This window comes from Neophocaena asiaeorientalis, unplaced genomic scaffold (assembly GCF_003031525.2).
Source record: "Neophocaena asiaeorientalis asiaeorientalis breed wild unplaced genomic scaffold, Neophocaena_asiaeorientalis_V1.1 scaffold30, whole genome shotgun sequence".
In the NCBI taxonomy this organism is placed as follows: domain Eukaryota; kingdom Metazoa; phylum Chordata; class Mammalia; order Artiodactyla; family Phocoenidae; genus Neophocaena; species Neophocaena asiaeorientalis.
In genome coordinates this window covers 9,434,956-9,450,935 of record NW_020174923.1, presented here as the reverse complement: position 1 = coordinate 9,450,935, position 15,980 = coordinate 9,434,956, and the positions used below count along the sequence as shown (strand labels likewise).

The following is a 15,980-nucleotide window of genomic DNA, read 5'->3' as shown; positions in this document are numbered from 1 at the left end:
AGTGCAGTCAGCTCTCACGCTTTCACTTCCTCACTTCCGTCATCATTATCACTGAATCTTTACCGGGTAAACACCACGTGGCTGTCACTCTGCTGTGTGTAGTGCCCTTCATTTGTCTGGCATTTCATGTAAGAAATCGCAGTGATTATCTGCTGACTTCCTACTATCATAATAAACATTATTTCTTTGGTTAAGGAAACTCAGGACGCTCCTTGGAGGCAGACATTTGCACGGTCAGGACACTACAGAGAGGCAGTGCCCAAGGTCCCCAGACAGCACACGGTGCAGACAGGACCTGCGTGCCATTCTGATGATTGGGACGCCCTCAAGCCGGTCTTGGACTCAGGTAAGCACCTCGGTCTAGTGCTCTCCAGGTTGTGTGACTAAGACACTCATTTTCTTATCATGTGTTTGGCAAGTGGGATGTTTTGCGATAATATGCAAAAAGGTAATGTTATATTGATCCTGTCTCTTCCTACACAGATACAGTTAAAAAGTCTAATCTAAGTGGGAGTTTAGGGGAAAACCCATTGACATGATTGTTTTCTTTTTTTTTGCGGTACGCGGGCCTCTCACTGTTGTGGCCTCTCCCGTTGCGGAGCACAGGCTCCGGATGTGCAGGCTCAGCGGCCATGGCTCACGGGCCCAGCCGCTCCGCGGCATATGGGATCTTCCCAGACCGGGGCACAAACCCGTGTCCCCTGCATCAGCAGGCGGACTCTCAACCACTGCGCCACCAGGGAAGCCCTGTTTTCTTTTTTGAAATAATTTCAAAAGTACAGAAAAGTTACCAAAAATTATTGTATAAAGAACACCTGTATGGCCAGATTTACCTGCTAATATTTCCCTCCTTTGCTGTGTTATTGTGTGCGCGCTGTCTCTCTCTTTATCATTTGAAAGTTTACTTGCATACACTCAGTCCTTTGGCTCTAAACCTTTCTGTGCACAATTCCTAAGAATAGGAATATCCACTAACATAACCGTAAAAGCACGGTATAGTTACCAACATCAGTAAATTTAACACGGATGCAACACTTTTGTCTGATCAACTGTTTGAATTCAAATTTGTCAGTTGACCCAGTACTATCCTTTATAGCATTTTCCCTCCAGTCCAGGATCCAGTCCAGAATCAGGCATTGCATTTAGTTGTCCTGTTTCCTTAGCCTCCTTTAATCTGGAATTCCTATGGCTTTTCTTTTTCTACTATGGCATGGACATTTTTTAAGAGTAACCCCTCACCCCCGCCTTTTAAAAACTAATAGGTTGCTTCTCATTTGGGGTATGCCTCACGTTTCCTCGTGAGTAGATGGGGGTTATGCATTTTGGGAAGGACCCTGTATAGGGAGTGCTGCATCCAGCACAGGGCACCCCATCGGGAGGCACGAGGTCCAGCGCCCCTCACTGGTGATGTGGGTGTTGACCCTCCTGGTCCACTGCATAATCGCTGTTTCATTATTCTCCCTGCAGCTAATAGGCAATCAGGGAGGAGACACTTGGAGATGATGCAAGAAATAGAACAGAATATTCTATTCTCATGAAACCTCCTTCTAGACTTAGCTCCATTGGTGACTCTCGCCTGCTCCAGTCTTCCCCCGTCAAGCACTTTTACTTTCTATTCTTCCCCGGGAATCACACAAGGGCTGTGTCACTGAACTCAGGAGGATGCAGTCATCACCTGGTTTGTCCTTTTGAGGGTTAACTTCGTTAGGAAGTTTTCCCGACGTTGATACACACCCTGATATAACGCACTGCAGAAAAGACCAAGCTCTGGCACGGGCTGACTTGCTTGGATCATCTGAGCGTGGCTGTGGTCCTTGGCGATTGAGGCTCTTTGTGTGTTTGCTAAAAGCTATGGGTGGCTTTCCCAGAATTTGCATACATCATGGATCCACTAAACTTTCTTACAATTTCATTGATGTCCCTTCCTCAAAGCTGGTCTGTGGGCCCCACTATGAGGCCCCTGCCAAGCAGAGATACCAAAATGTTTTTCGTCTTGAAGGACTGACGTGCCTTCCTTTTTCACATAGCCAGTATTATCCTGCTGCATTCCCATGTTGTCCTGCCTTCCAGGAAACTTGTAGTAAAGTGCAGTGTTGTAGCTCAGCCCCAGCCTCCAAAGACTGGGGGAGAACGGAACTTACCTTTAGGCTGGAAGTGCGAAGTCTTGGCACGATCATAGATTCTGTGCTGAAACTCTCCAGTGGAACACAGAACATCACAAAATTCCAGACTGTCAAGGGGAAATGGAAATCACCGGTATGGCCTTTTGGAGGGTGTTCGAGGTTGGAGGAGCTCTCTGCTACTGGAAGCCCGTCTGCAGTGCTCGACCTTAAACACTGGGTTTGTTTGTACCCGTTTCATAGAAGAGAAGGCTGAGAACAAGGAAGCATAGCTCACCGCCACTTGCACCGCTGGTAAATGGGAGGGTTGGGATTCAAAACCAGACCTGTTAGGATAAGCTTTCTTATGCTACAAGAATTGTTTGAGAGAAGCTAATGTAGGTTTATAAAACCCAACGAATTTTAGGACCAGAAAAAGATTTTTTAAGACAACCTGGTTCTCCCTCCTCATTTGATGGACGAACTGGTCTGCCCTGCCAGTCCCTTGGAATGGATAGACTCCCCCACATGAAAGCAAGGGTCTGCCCTGAAAAGTTTCTGTTTAGTTAGGCACCTGAATGGGAAATTACAGAGTGATTTCAGTATTTTATTAGGTGAATTGAAGCAGATATAAGTGAGATCATTCTGTGGTCAAATGCCTTACTTTAATATAAACTATTCTGAAATAGTGACTCTGTATGGTTTTCTGCTATAGTAGCTTTGGCTTTCCCTCATTCCACCTCAAATTAGTGAAAATCACATGCACAGATGGATTCCTCAAGCCTTTGGAATGTTCTGGTACTTTGTTTGTTTACATTTTTAATGGCCTTTTTTGCTGGGGTTCATCTCTACGTGATCCAAAGTTATTCAGACCAACTCTGACCCTAACTTGTTCTCCTGGTCCATCCTTGTCAACCACACTTTCAGAAATGGGCAAGGCCTGCTTGGTTGGGAACATCCCAGAGTGTCCACAGGCTCATCGGCTGTGGGCACTCATCTCGGAATGTTCTGGGAGCCTCGGAAAGGTTATCAGCTGGTTACAGATGTCTGGAGGGGGAAACATGCAGTTTGAAACTAACATAAAGCATGTATGATCTACAGATAGAGAAACAGATCAATAGATACATCAATAGATAGAGTCCACATAGAATTTGGGGGGTTTGAAGGAACCTTAGCATTTAGTGTACCCCAAAGTTCCTCATATCTCAGTACAGAAAGGTGAGACAGCCCACGAGTAAATGACTTGCATGTGGTCATGTCCACAAGTTAGCAACAAATCTGAGTCTGGGTCAGGTGTCCCAAGGCCTTGTACCACACCACATAGACTGCTCTGTCCAGAGTCTGCACTGACAAGGGGGCTTTTCTTTACTCTGTAAAGATATTGGCATCTTTAGGGAGCCCCACAGGATTGGGCCTCCAATGTGGCCCATTCTTCTTGTTAGTACAGATATTGGCATCTTTAGGGAGCCCCAAAGAATTGGGCCTCCAATGTGGCCTGTCCTTCTTGTTAGTTACGTAGGCAAACACATGTTCTCTAGAACACGTAGAAAATGGCTTGAGGTGGATATCATGTAACTGGACTCAGCACACCTAAGTAGGAAGACAGGACAAAAGATTCAGAAATAGCACGACAGAACCTCTGCCCTAAGGAAGGGCCAGGCCATCCTTCCCAGGACCCCTGGAAAGGATTCTTCAGGAGGCATCGTGGAGATGCTGGGGCACCTGGGGGAGGGAGTTCAGATCTGGGGAGATGGTGGATCCAGGAAGCTTTATGAATTGATTTTCACTCCAATTAAATCTTGGAAGACAAGGTAGAATTTCAGCTTGGGTCATTGAAGGAGAGTGGGAAATGGCTTTGACCCCTTGGCAGAGGAGAAGGGGCCAGCTGTGAAAGGGCAGCTTGTTTGGACAGAGGGATGTAAAAACTGGTTTTATCGAAAAGAGATGTTTTTCTTTCCCATTGTCCTCATTGAGGCCATGCCTTACGTTTGGTTTTCTGTGCTCCTCCTTTGCAGCAGGGCTGGGGGTGGACCACTTGGCTCCTGGCTGCCGTGGGTGACCAAGTTGTTGCCTTTGCTCCAAAATCAAAGCAAATTAAACTTGCTTTTGTCTGATTAAATTATACGGGGCTTCCGTGGCGGTCCAGTGGTTAAGACTTCGTCTTCCAGTGCGGGGGGTGCAGGTTCAATCCCTGGTTGGGGAGCTAAGATCCCACATGCCTCGCGGCCAGAAGACCAAAACATAAAACAGAAGCAATATTGTAACAAATTCAATAAAGACTTTTAAAATAGTTCACGTCAAAAAAACTTTAAAAGTAAATATAAATAAATAAATAACATCCAGGTGAGAGCCAGGATCAAGGCCACAAAAACTCTTCCACGGCCTGGCCCACATGTCCCACATGTTCCCTTCCTTTTCCCGCATATATTTAGGAAGCAGGGGGTTATAAGCACGTATTTAATCTCAGCGAGACTCTCTTTGAAACAGGTTGCGATGCAGATCATGGTGATAAATCTCTAAGGCTGTATGTGTGTATGTTTGTCCACTTGAAACACTTACTAGATGAACCTAGCATCAGGAGACCATGTTTCTCAAAACATTGTTCTAGAATTTCAAGTTATCGGCATGAAATGATACCTGCAGCTCTCTAATATCTAACTTTCCGTCTTCCTATTTGCAGTGAGAACTTATGTTCTCGTTTCTAACGTGTATTTGTGGTTTCTCTTTTTCTTGATTAATCTCGCCAGACGTTTGCTCGTCTTGCTATTGTTTTCAAACCGCCAGTTCTTGGTCTCATTTTCAGATCTAGGATGAGTTTTCCTGGGGCTTGGGGAGGTCTGGTCCTTCGTGTTTGCTTCTTTATTAACTCCTTCTTTCTTTATCCTGTGACGGTTGCTGTCCTTTTGTTTGAGTTCCATGCTCGGCGCGTAGATGTCAATCTGTCTGTCTTAGAGCAGGTGTGGGATGCCAGCTCTCAATCCGCTGTGTGCAGACATGTGATTCTGTTCTCATCTCTGCCCAGACATTTCTCTGACAGGCCCTCATTCCTGCTTGGCAACAAGAAAACTAAATTTCACTCCCTTTAACCCAGTAAACAATTCCGTCAGGCATTTCCCTCTAACAGCATCTGGTTTAAAGCTTCTTCTCTCGCAGATGTTAGTTAAACATCTGAGCCCATTCAGTTGTGAGCCCACAGCCTCCATCCTGTCCAGGCTCTTCCCAAGCCCAGGCGCAGCTTCCGGGGAGAAAAATGCAGCAGCCCGCCGTCCCCTTCCCGTCCCAGGAACCCACGCCTGCAGACTGCCGAGGGCGCCGGGCCGCAGGGTGTCACCCAGAGAAGGGCGTGCCCACGGCTGGCTGCAGGCTGTGGGGTTGCAGGTTCCCATCCGATTCTTGGTGACTTCTCTGGCGTCACATGGTGACATCGTCCCCTCCTGTCTTAGGCATCGTCCTCTCCTTTAGGCATCGTCCTCTCCTGCCCTAGCCTCCCAGTGTTGGGATCCTACAGAGGCTCTGCTCAGCCACCCCTCTCATTCCTACGAGAAGGAGAACTCCCAGCTCACCATCCAGTGGGTGACACTTTGGCAGGGCGGGGCTGGTCCTCTCGCCACGTCTGTGGCCTCCCTGGGTCCACAGGAACCTGAGGAATCCTGTCCTGCCCACCTTGACATGATGAGCGGGCGGGTGGTGGGACCTGCCCCTGCCTGGCCCTGCTCACCCCGGCACTGACGTACCTGCAGGTTCTGTCTCTCGGCTACCTTCATGGGAGGGAGGTGCTTCTGCCAAACCCCGCGCCCTTCAGGCTTCAGGGAAGACGATCTTGTCCCTACGGGGGTAGGGGGAACTTCACCCCGGCCCCCAGCACACAGTTTGCTGTCCTTTGTCACGTGGGACAATCTGCTGGGGTCGGGGTGGGGGCACGGGAGGGACAGCAAAGTGGTGCAGTATCTTCAGTTACTGCTGAGGACCACCTTCCTTGCAGAACATACGAACGTGCTCTTCTTCCTCGTGATGTCTCCCCTCCGGAAGCAGAGTTCTGAAAGGGAGAGAAAGGCGGGGGTGTCGTCGGGCAGCCTCCAGTCTCGAAGCCTTTCCCTTTCCTCTTTCCTTCCTGGTCCACAGTGAGAAATCATCCGGCCCTCTTGTTGTCCAGGACCGGCCCTGGTGTGTGAAACGGGAGTTAAAGGAATGAAGGGGAGGATCCCGCCTGCCTCTCCCAGCTTCTGGCGGCTGCAGGCAAACCTCGGCGATCCTCGGTGTGTGGCTGCATCTCTGTGATCTCTGCCTCTGTGTCACATGGCCTCCGCCCTCTGTGCCTCTGCTTTCTCATAAGGACACTCTCATTGGATTAGGGCCCACCCTTATCCAGGAGGATCCCATGTAACTAATTACATCTACGAAGACTCTTTTTCTAAATAAAGTCTCACATAGAATTCCAGGTGGATGTGCATCTTTGGGGGGCACTATCCAGCCCAGTATGGCATGGGACTTGGGTCTCTGCCGAAGCTGTCACCTTCCCAGGATCTCTTGGTTCCTCCGCCAAGGAGCAGGCCAGGCCCGGGGGGTAGTGGAACGTCTGCGGCTCACGTTCCTTTCCCTGGACTCTCCACCTGCCGCGGAAGCGCCGCCACAGCTACAGGTGTTTCGGAGGCTGGAATGCAGTCTTACGGGCCCTGAATAATCTGAGCGTCACTGGGAACACCCACATCCTCACTCCCAGGAGACGATAGAACCCTTCGACCATTGTTGTGAGTGGCTGTTCCTTTGAGCCCCAAAGCAAGAGAGGCGGGAGGTCCAATGTCAGCTGACAGCGCTGAGTGGCCTGGACTGCATTTATGGTGTCTGGTGCCATCGTGCTTCTGCCTAGCCAGGTCGTGCACCGCATAGAGTGTCTGCCCCCATGTGAGAGTGAGCGTCAGGCTTGGGGACCTAGTCTAGCTGAGGGTTTTCAGGCTCGGAGGAAACGTAGCTGTCACCTGGTCTGTTGATGCTCCAGGTGGCTGCACGTTGCAATGACTCGGGAATTTTTAAAAGGACTGATGGCTGAGTCCCAATTCTAATGTGAATTAAGTATGTGACTCTATTAGAAATAGATTCTAATGTGAATCCTGGAAATAGGGTGTGGCCTGGGCTTTGGGGTTTTTTTAAGTCTATTTTTAAAAACAGCTTTATTTAGATACAATTAACACACGATTCACCCAGTTTCAAGTGCACAATTCAATGGTTTTCGGTAGAGTCACAGGGCTGTATATCCGTTATCACAATCTTATCTAAGAACTTTTTTTTTGCCCCTAGAAGTAATCCCAGACTCATTAGCGGGCACACCCCATTACCACCCCCACTGTTCTCTTAGCCCCAGGCAATCCACTTTCTCAAGATTTGTCTATTCTGGTTTTGCGTATAAAAGGAATCATATATATGAAGTCATTTGTAACCGGCTTATTTCCTAAACATAATGTTTTCAGGGTTCATGCACGTTGTAACGTTCCTTTTTATTGCTGAATGCTGTTCTGTTGTATGGACGTGCCACATTTTATGTATCCATTCATCAGTGAAGGACATTTGGGTTCTTTCCACATCTGGGCTATTATAATGCTGCTACGAACATTCACATACAGGTTTTTCTGCGGAACATTCGTTGCCTTAAATTATACAATTTCCTGTCAATTTATGAATGTCTCAAAAGAAGAAGTTGGTTATCACCTCCCACTAATATAGGATAAACCAGCTTCCTCTTGGTAGTGTTTGCTTCTCATATTTACTCTTGATCTTTCTGTAATGAAACAGAATCTCTTGTTATTAAAATGTAGCTTGATATCAATTTTTTGGTCCAATCTGATAACCTCTGTCATTTTACTGGCAAATTTAGTCCATTCACAATCATAATTACTATTCTGGATTTGTATCTACCATATTATGAATTTTCTTGTTCCACATTTCATATGTTTTCCTCTTTTCTTGTCTTTTTCTTTTTTTAATACTTATTTATTTATTTGGCTGCACCAGGTCTTAGTTGAGGCACACAGGATCTTTTAGTTGCGACATGCAAACTCTTAGTTGCGGCATGTGGGATCTAGTTCCCTGACCAGGGATCAAAGCTGGGCCCCTGCATTGCAAGCGTGGAGTCTTAGCCACTGAACCACCAAGGAAGTCCCTTTTCTTGTCTTTTTAATTGAGCTTTCTTTAGTTCATCCCTACCGCCACTAGTTTGGAAGCTACATAGATGCGTATTCTTTTTTTAGTTAGCCTTACATTGTGAATACTTTGTCTAAAAGGAATGAATGTTTCTCATCTACTCTCAGAAAATAGAAGAAGCATAGAATATTTCACCTTCTATCATCTCTCCCACTGTATATTTTAAAAAAAACCTTTTTTTGAAACATTCATAAACTGACAGGAAATTGTAAAGATAGTACAGAGAGGTCCTGTGTACACTTTTTTCCCCAGTGGTTACATCTTACGTAATTGTAGTATAATATCAAAACCAGGAAATTAACACTCATAAAATGTATGTATAGTCCTCTCATCTTATCAGATGTATAAATTTATGTAACCACCACAATCAAGGTACAGGAGTGTTCCCTCACCACAGAGATCTCCTCACAGACATCCTTTCAATAGTCACACCCATGACCTTGTCCCCTACCACCTGTAATCCCTGGCAAGCACTGATCTGTTTTCCATCTCTATGATGTTGTCATTTTGACAAAATTATATAAAATCATCCTCTATGTGACCCTCGGAGATGGGCCTTTCTACTCAGCGTAACGCTCCTGAGATCCATCCAAGTTGTTGTATACATCAGTAATTCCTTCCCTCTTTTTGTTAAGCGCTATTCAGCAGTATGGATGCACGAGTTTGTTTAACCGTCCTACTTCTACTGTAGGACATTTTGCTTGTTTCTACTTTTTGGCTACTCTGAATAAAAATTGCTATAAATAATCATATAAGGTTTTTATGTGGACATAAGTTTTCTTTCTCTAGGATAAATGCCCAAGACTACGACTGTTGGGTCATATGATAACTGTCTGTTTAGATTTTAAAGGAACTACCAAACTTTTTCAAAGAGACTATGCCATTTTACGTTCCCACCAGCCATGGAGAAGGTATCCAGTTTTTCTGCACGTTCAGCATTGGGCATTAACATTATTTTTTATTTTAGGTGTTCTAATAAGTATGCAGTGATAGCTCTTTTTGGCTTTACTATTTCATTTCCCTAATGGTTTAGTTATGTTGAATGTATTTTCATGTCCTTATTTGCCATCTGTTTGCCTCTTCAGTGAAATATCTCTTCATTTTCTGACCTATTTTCTAATTGGATTTTTTTTTTTTTTTTACTGTTGAGTGTTGAGAGTTCTTTATCTAGTCTAGATACTGGATACGTGCTTTGCAGATATTTTCCGCCAGTCTTAGCTTGCCTTTTCATCTTCTTAACAGGGTCTTTGAAAGAGCAAACATTTAAAATTTTGATGAAGTCCAGTGAATTTTTTCCTTTTTTTTTCCCCAGAGGTGTTGCTAATCTGAAAGCCATGGCCCTGGATGAGTAAAGCCCTCTCCGTGAGCCCGTCTGTCTCCCTGCATCCTCTGGCAGCCTGAGTCTGAGAAGAATCCCCCTCACCGGGGGCGAGCTGGCCTTCCTGGCGCTTTTCCTATGGGCCGCACTCTTGCTGTTTCAGCCATCGAGGCAGCCTGACCCTGCTTCCTTTGAACGACTCTTCAGGTATCTGAAATCAGCTTTCTGAGGTTCTTGTCTCCTCTTTTCCAAAGGAAGAGGGTGTCCACTTGCTGGGTCATTGGTCAGGCAGGATGTGTCGGATGGGTTGGGGATGCTTGGGCCCCTCCTGGCCCACTCCCTCTGCTCAGCACAGCAGGCCCTGGTCAGCCCTGTGGGGTGGACAGAATGAGGAAACCGAGACCCCTTGGTTTGCCTTAAAGAGCCTCTGGTTGTTTGCAAGCTCCGTACACGTTCCCAAATCCTGGCTCATGTGACCCAAGAGGCCTCGCGGGCAGGCGGGCCCCAGGGAAGAGAAAAGACGGGCCCTGCAAGTGTCACACCTGTGACAGGTGTGAGCCGGCCAGGCCTCCATTTGCTCACTTGTGGAGCAAAAGAGGCAGAATCTGCTGTGCAGGTGCCATCAGGGGGACTTAGGAATGCTGGGCCTCCAGCCTTCCGCTCAGCACAGAGGGACCTTAGTGACATCATGAGAGCAAGGACAAACACGGATGGAGCTCATCCCAAGCCAGGCCAGGCTCCAACGCATTTAACCTCTCAACAACCCAGAGCCAGCCCTGCCGGGTGCCTCGGCCCCACAGCTGCAGTGCAGGCCCAGATAGGTGTAGTGATGTGAGCAGTTCACCCGGCAGGTAAGCGGCAGAGAGTCTCCCGGCGATGTGGCTGGAGAGTGGGAGCCCGAGGCCACTGGGCTCGCTGCCCTCCCGCGTCCACTCGTGAGTAGAAGCTGCCTCCTGTCCCAGGTGTGTGTTTGGATCAATGGGTCATCCTGCTTTTCTTCTGAGAACCACATGCACAGACACCAGACCGATGAAGCTCCTGGGTTTGCATCTCTGTGGGGTGGTGTAACTCAGGCAACTCTGCTGCTGGGGCTGGTGAGGGGACGGCGCTCCCCCACGATCACGTTCATCCATCTGACAATTGGGGGACCAGCGAAGAATCTGGCCAAAATGGTAAGTCCTGAGGCTTGTTTGGGAACCGTCAGGCCAAGCAAAACCAGATTGGAAACTGTATTTCCAGATCTCCATTCAGATCGCTGTCTTTGTGATTCCCAAAACTGAAGTGTAAACACACAGAAATCCCCACTTAAAGTCTAAAAATGCTGTTCTTATAATTCTCCTAAAGACCTCAAATTGTGGAGTGTTTTTCTTCAAAATATTTTGAATCTTTGCCCCTGGGAATACTGTCTTTTTAAAATCAGAATCTTCAGTTTCCCATCTGGGCTCATGACTAGATAGATTTCCACGTCACTGGGGCCCAGATTTTTCATCTCTAATACCCTCTTCCAAGTCGGCGGCCCCAGACACTTGCCCAGGGCTGCTTTCTGCCCCCCATGCCTGGTCCTGGGGCAGGCTGATGGTTCCCTCCACTACACCTGGCCAATTCTGGTCACTCCTGATGGCTCTCCCTTCTTGGGGCTGTGAACAAAGCCCCACAAACTGGGGGGCTTAAAACATCTCAGTCTGGAGGCCAGAAGTCCGAAATCAAGGCGTTAGCAGGGCTGTGCTGTCCTTGGAGGTGTAGGGGAGGGTTCTGCCAGGCCTCTTCCAGCCTCTGGTGGCCCCAAGCATTCCTTGGCTTGTGGCCACATCACCCCAATTCTGTCTCCATCCTCACATGGCCTCATCTGGGTCTGTGTCTCAAATCTCCCTCTGCTTTTATCTTATAAGGACACCAGTCTTTGGATTTGGGCCCCACCCTAAATGGAGTTGGGTTTCATCTCAGAATCCTTTACTTAGTTACATCTGCAAAAACCCTTTCTACAAATGAGGTCATGTAAGGTTCTAGGCAGACAGGACTTGGACATAACTTTTTTTGAACAACTTCATTGAGATGTAGTTCACATGCCATATAATTCACCCATTTAGTGTACAATTCAATGGTTGTTCATGTATTACATTAATTTTTTTAAATTGCGGTAAAAAATATACACATATCTGGGGTCACCTCATCTCTCACCTGCTGCACTGGCCATGGGCTTGACTCGTGGGCATGGGGTGGGGAGGGGGGCCATTTCCCTTCGTTTTCAGTTACTCCCTTGGGTCAGCCTGTGTGGCCCTTGGGCTGCCTTTGTGGGCATTGTGTGACAGCCATAGGGCAAAGCCCAGGGCTGACCATGTGATCAGAGGACTGAAGTCCCCCTTACCCCCGCGGGTCCTGGGCATACTTGTGACACCTGAATGGGGAAGGGGGTGATTCCTCAGCGGGATGTTTTGGCTCTGCCCATCTCTCACCCTTGCGGTCCGGGGTCCGTCAGGGGCTCCCAGGTCTGGCCTCTGCATTGTGGTCCCCTGTGGTGCGTCCTTCCTGGTTCCCTTCTCTCTTCCTGGAGACGCACCTGGCCTGGCCTGTTCTGCCCGGATAGGTTTGGGCTGGATGGTCACTGATATTGCACTCTGACCCTTTCTGTAAGTGTTGCTCTCCGGGTGACTTATATATATGTTTATGGGGTTTCTTTTTAATACCCCAGGACGTTATTTAAATGATAAGAGACTGTGACACAGAGGCTTTTGCCGAGATTTCGGGCAGGTGGGCATTTTCCTTCCTTTGAAACCTGGCTGCCTCTGCAAGGGGACGGATGAGGCAGCTGAGGAGCAGCTGCTGCATCGCCGGGGAAGTGCGGATGGGGTGGGGCCACGGGCCACAGAAGTGGCCCTAGGAGGCTGATGAAACAGCTGACAGCTCAGCCCTCCATCACCTGTGAAAATGGCAGGAAAAAAGCAGAATGTTCCATGTCATTTAGCCAGTCCCACGTAGCTGATTTTCTGGGGCACTTTAGCCAGGAAGACACGCTCCCGCATTTGCTCTGAGGCCATATTATCTCACGCCTGGGATTTCAGAAGAGCTGTCACCCTCTGGCTGTACCCATGGCAACGGGAGACCCAGCATCAGGAGCGCTCTCTCAGTGTCTGCATTCAGCACCGAGGGATGTGGAGGGGGGGCGCTTTGGGAACAGAGCAGACCCTGGCAGTCACTGGGTCCAGACCCCTCCTTCGAGGGCATAGCAGGGAGCCACCAACGGGAAGGGAAGGGCCGAGGAAGACCCGTCTTCTGACTCCTTGCCGGACCCCTGCTAGCCCTGCTGCCCCTCCCTCAGGGGAGGCTTCCGGTACTTTCTCCCTTGATGGGCATTAACTGTCAAGAGGCGCCAACAGCTATGGGAAGGGAAGGAGAAGAGTCCATAAGGCCATGAGAAAGGGGAACCAGAAGGGTTGGAGGAAAGCCAGAATGTTCCAGAATCTGCGGGAAGCAGGGGCTATCCAATACAGCAAGCAAGTCAGGTTAGATAATTAGCAAATTCAGCATTTGTTTGGAATCCACCTAAAAGATCATCCCTAATTTGAGCTTATTTCTAGGCAACATTCCCTGGACCTAGTAATTAGGGAGCAACCTTTCCCTCTGAGATGTTTGTCATTCTGGAGATGTCCTATTATGCAGACAGTGAAGGGAAGCAGCACGATGGATAGAACGTTTGTTTTTCCTAAGCCACGAACCATCCTTGGCTTCTGCAGTTTCTCCCTAGCATTGCAAGGTAGTAGCTCTTGTGCTTTAAGTCCTCCCCAGAAATGTTTAACAATAGCAAAAAATATATAAACAAGCAAAACCCAGACTTACAGCTACAGACTTGATTTCTACATGGCAGAAGCTAGGTTTTCTTTGTCTTTTATGGCACGTTTCCAGGTCTACATATTGTCTGGCCTGTGCACCATTGGTTTTTATAAGTTTTGGGATTTGACCTGTTGTGAAAACTATTCTTGCCACGTACATACGTGTAATAACACCTAATTACTACTTAATATTCTGTTTGTTAATTCAACAACCATTTAAGTTTTTTCTGTATCCAAGGCAGTGTGCTGAGCAGTTACAGTTCAATGGGGAAAACAGTGTCCCTGCTCCCAAAGGCACGTGGACAGTATTGCAGGACAGGGGGATCAGGACATGATGGAAGCATGTGTACATTGTGTTTAGACCAGAGGGGCCAGTGGTCACTTATTTGGAAGGAGGGAGGGGGTCAGAAAGTCTCCCTTGAAGCCAAGCCCCTCTCTGGCCATTCAACATTCTCAAATCCTTTATGCCGTGGTTCTTCTATATTTTATCAGAAAACCTTCAGCAGTAGGTCAGGGCCACAAGCTGTCCATCTGTGTTTCTATACCCGGTTGCTGAGCCCCGTGAGAAGCCATCTCATCCGCTAAACTTCCAATTTAATTGCTCATAAGTTCCACCTTCCATAAAACACTGAACACATTCAGCCAAGTTCTCTGCCACTTTATAACATGGATCACCTTTCCTCCAGTTTCCAAAGTCAGCTCCATCCCTTTAACTAACTGTCTGTTAATCCCATTCCTGGTCATTCCCCCATGACAGCAACTTCATGCTATTCCATCAGTGGCTGTCTTCCCACTGGCCAGTCTTGGCCCCATGGGGGATTGGTTCATGCCCCTGAACCCCTAGATATGCACCTGCCTGAGTGCCGTGTGGTTTCCCGCAGGTGTCCTTTGCTGTGTCTTCAGAGACGTCTCAGTGTGAGAGAGACGCAGTGCAGGAGAGGCAAAGTACTGTCAGGCTACAAGGCCATGAAGCTTGTGGCTGGAAGGTGGACCACCAGGATGTGAAGAAGACGCCAGAGGGTGTGATACAGTCCACCCGTCGCACTGCTCAGATCCACTCGTTCCTCACGTCACGTCCAATCCCTCTCAGAGCCCTCCAGGTGGTGGCAAGAATCAATAGCATTTCAGGTATCTTGGTGTCACCATCAGACTCGATATCCACCAGCCCTCAAAATTCGGGGTGTCCCCCTTTTCCCAGTGAATACTCTGATAAACGGCTGTAAGTCCATTTAGGGAAGAGTTAAGGGGCCTTTATCATAAACAGCTGTGGTGCCAGTGCAGGGGCTCTTTCTCAGGAGGACCAGCGTCCTCCCTTCATCGGTGGACTCTTGGTGCATGAAACTGACCCAACGTGATTTTCCACTGAATGGCTGATAACAATCTCCTGTTCACCAGCTCTAGATTTTTGTCTTGGTTCCACTAATTCCCTGCCCATCCCAACGGCCTTTTAGCTTTGCTGCCCATTATAGTTGTTACGTCTACCTGACCACTGTCCAGTGAGGGCTGCCACCTGCCTTCTCCACTCTGTAATCACATCATCATCTCCACTGACACTGGGGGGCCCAGTCCCATGGCTGGACCCCTACTGTAAACTGCAGGCCCACAGAGGACAGCCAGCCTGGAGCCTCTCAGACACGTCAACGCTCCTCTCACCAATGCATTTCCTGTTGCTTTTGTAAAGGGGGTGTCCTTTGATCTTTGCTGGGGAACACAGTCAGGTGGTAAGTTCTTTCATCTCACACAGCAAAGTCATCCTAACATTGCCCCTTCCCTGAGCCCTCTGTCCCTTACCTCAGTGCTCTGCCCAGGCAGTTCCAGCCTCTCTGCCTAATTTACTGCACGTCATCATGCTGCACGAGCTTCATGGACGCATCCCAGCAGGGTAGTAAGGCAGGCTCCAGGCCTTCTCCAGCCTCGAAACTGAGCTGGAGATGTTCAGTCCAAGTCTGAAGATCTGAGAACCAGGGGGCCGATGGTGTAAGTCCCAGACAGTTTGAAGGCCTGAGAATCAGATGTCTGAGGGGAGGAGGAGGTGGACGTCCGCACTCCAGCAGGGAGCAAATTCACCTTTCCTCTGCCTTTCTGTTCTACTCAGACCCTCCCCAGAGTGGGTGATGCCCACCCACATCGGGGAGGGCCATCTTCTTTCCTCCATCCACCAGCTCAAATGCTCATCTCTTCCAGAAAGACACACCCAGAGATAATGTTTGACCAGCTATCTGGGCATCCCTTAGCCCAACCAAGTTGACACATAAAATTAACCATCACAACAGGTGAACTCACAGTCTGAAGCCCAGAGGTTCCCCCTTCTGCCCTGGTTGGGGAAGAACACTGATAGGTGTTTTCTACTTTGGTTTTCCCCATTATCACTTTGCTCCACAAGGAAGTGGAGAGAGATTGGGAGACTCAGAGGAACCACCCTCAAGGCACAAAATCTTTACGAAAAGACCAGCCTGGGAAGAAATGAAATTTCCAGATTTCGACTGTAGGTTTTCCCCTGATTGCTCAACTTAAAGCATTAACCACATTCCAGGTAGAAGA

The 15,980-nt window shown here is 48.2% G+C and overlaps 1 protein-coding gene across 1 annotated transcript in view; it reads left to right on the top strand.

The window, feature by feature from the left end:
* Positions 1 to 15,980, top strand: part of DNAH17 (dynein axonemal heavy chain 17) — a 159,650-nt gene that overhangs the window by 3,106 nt on the left and 140,564 nt on the right. Inside the window, exons 2-4 of the mRNA XM_024760605.1 lie at positions 196 to 346; positions 9,607 to 9,819; positions 14,321 to 14,567. The gene's annotated coding sequence lies outside the window, so the exon portion shown is untranslated. The remainder of the gene's footprint in view (positions 1 to 195; positions 347 to 9,606; positions 9,820 to 14,320; positions 14,568 to 15,980) is intronic.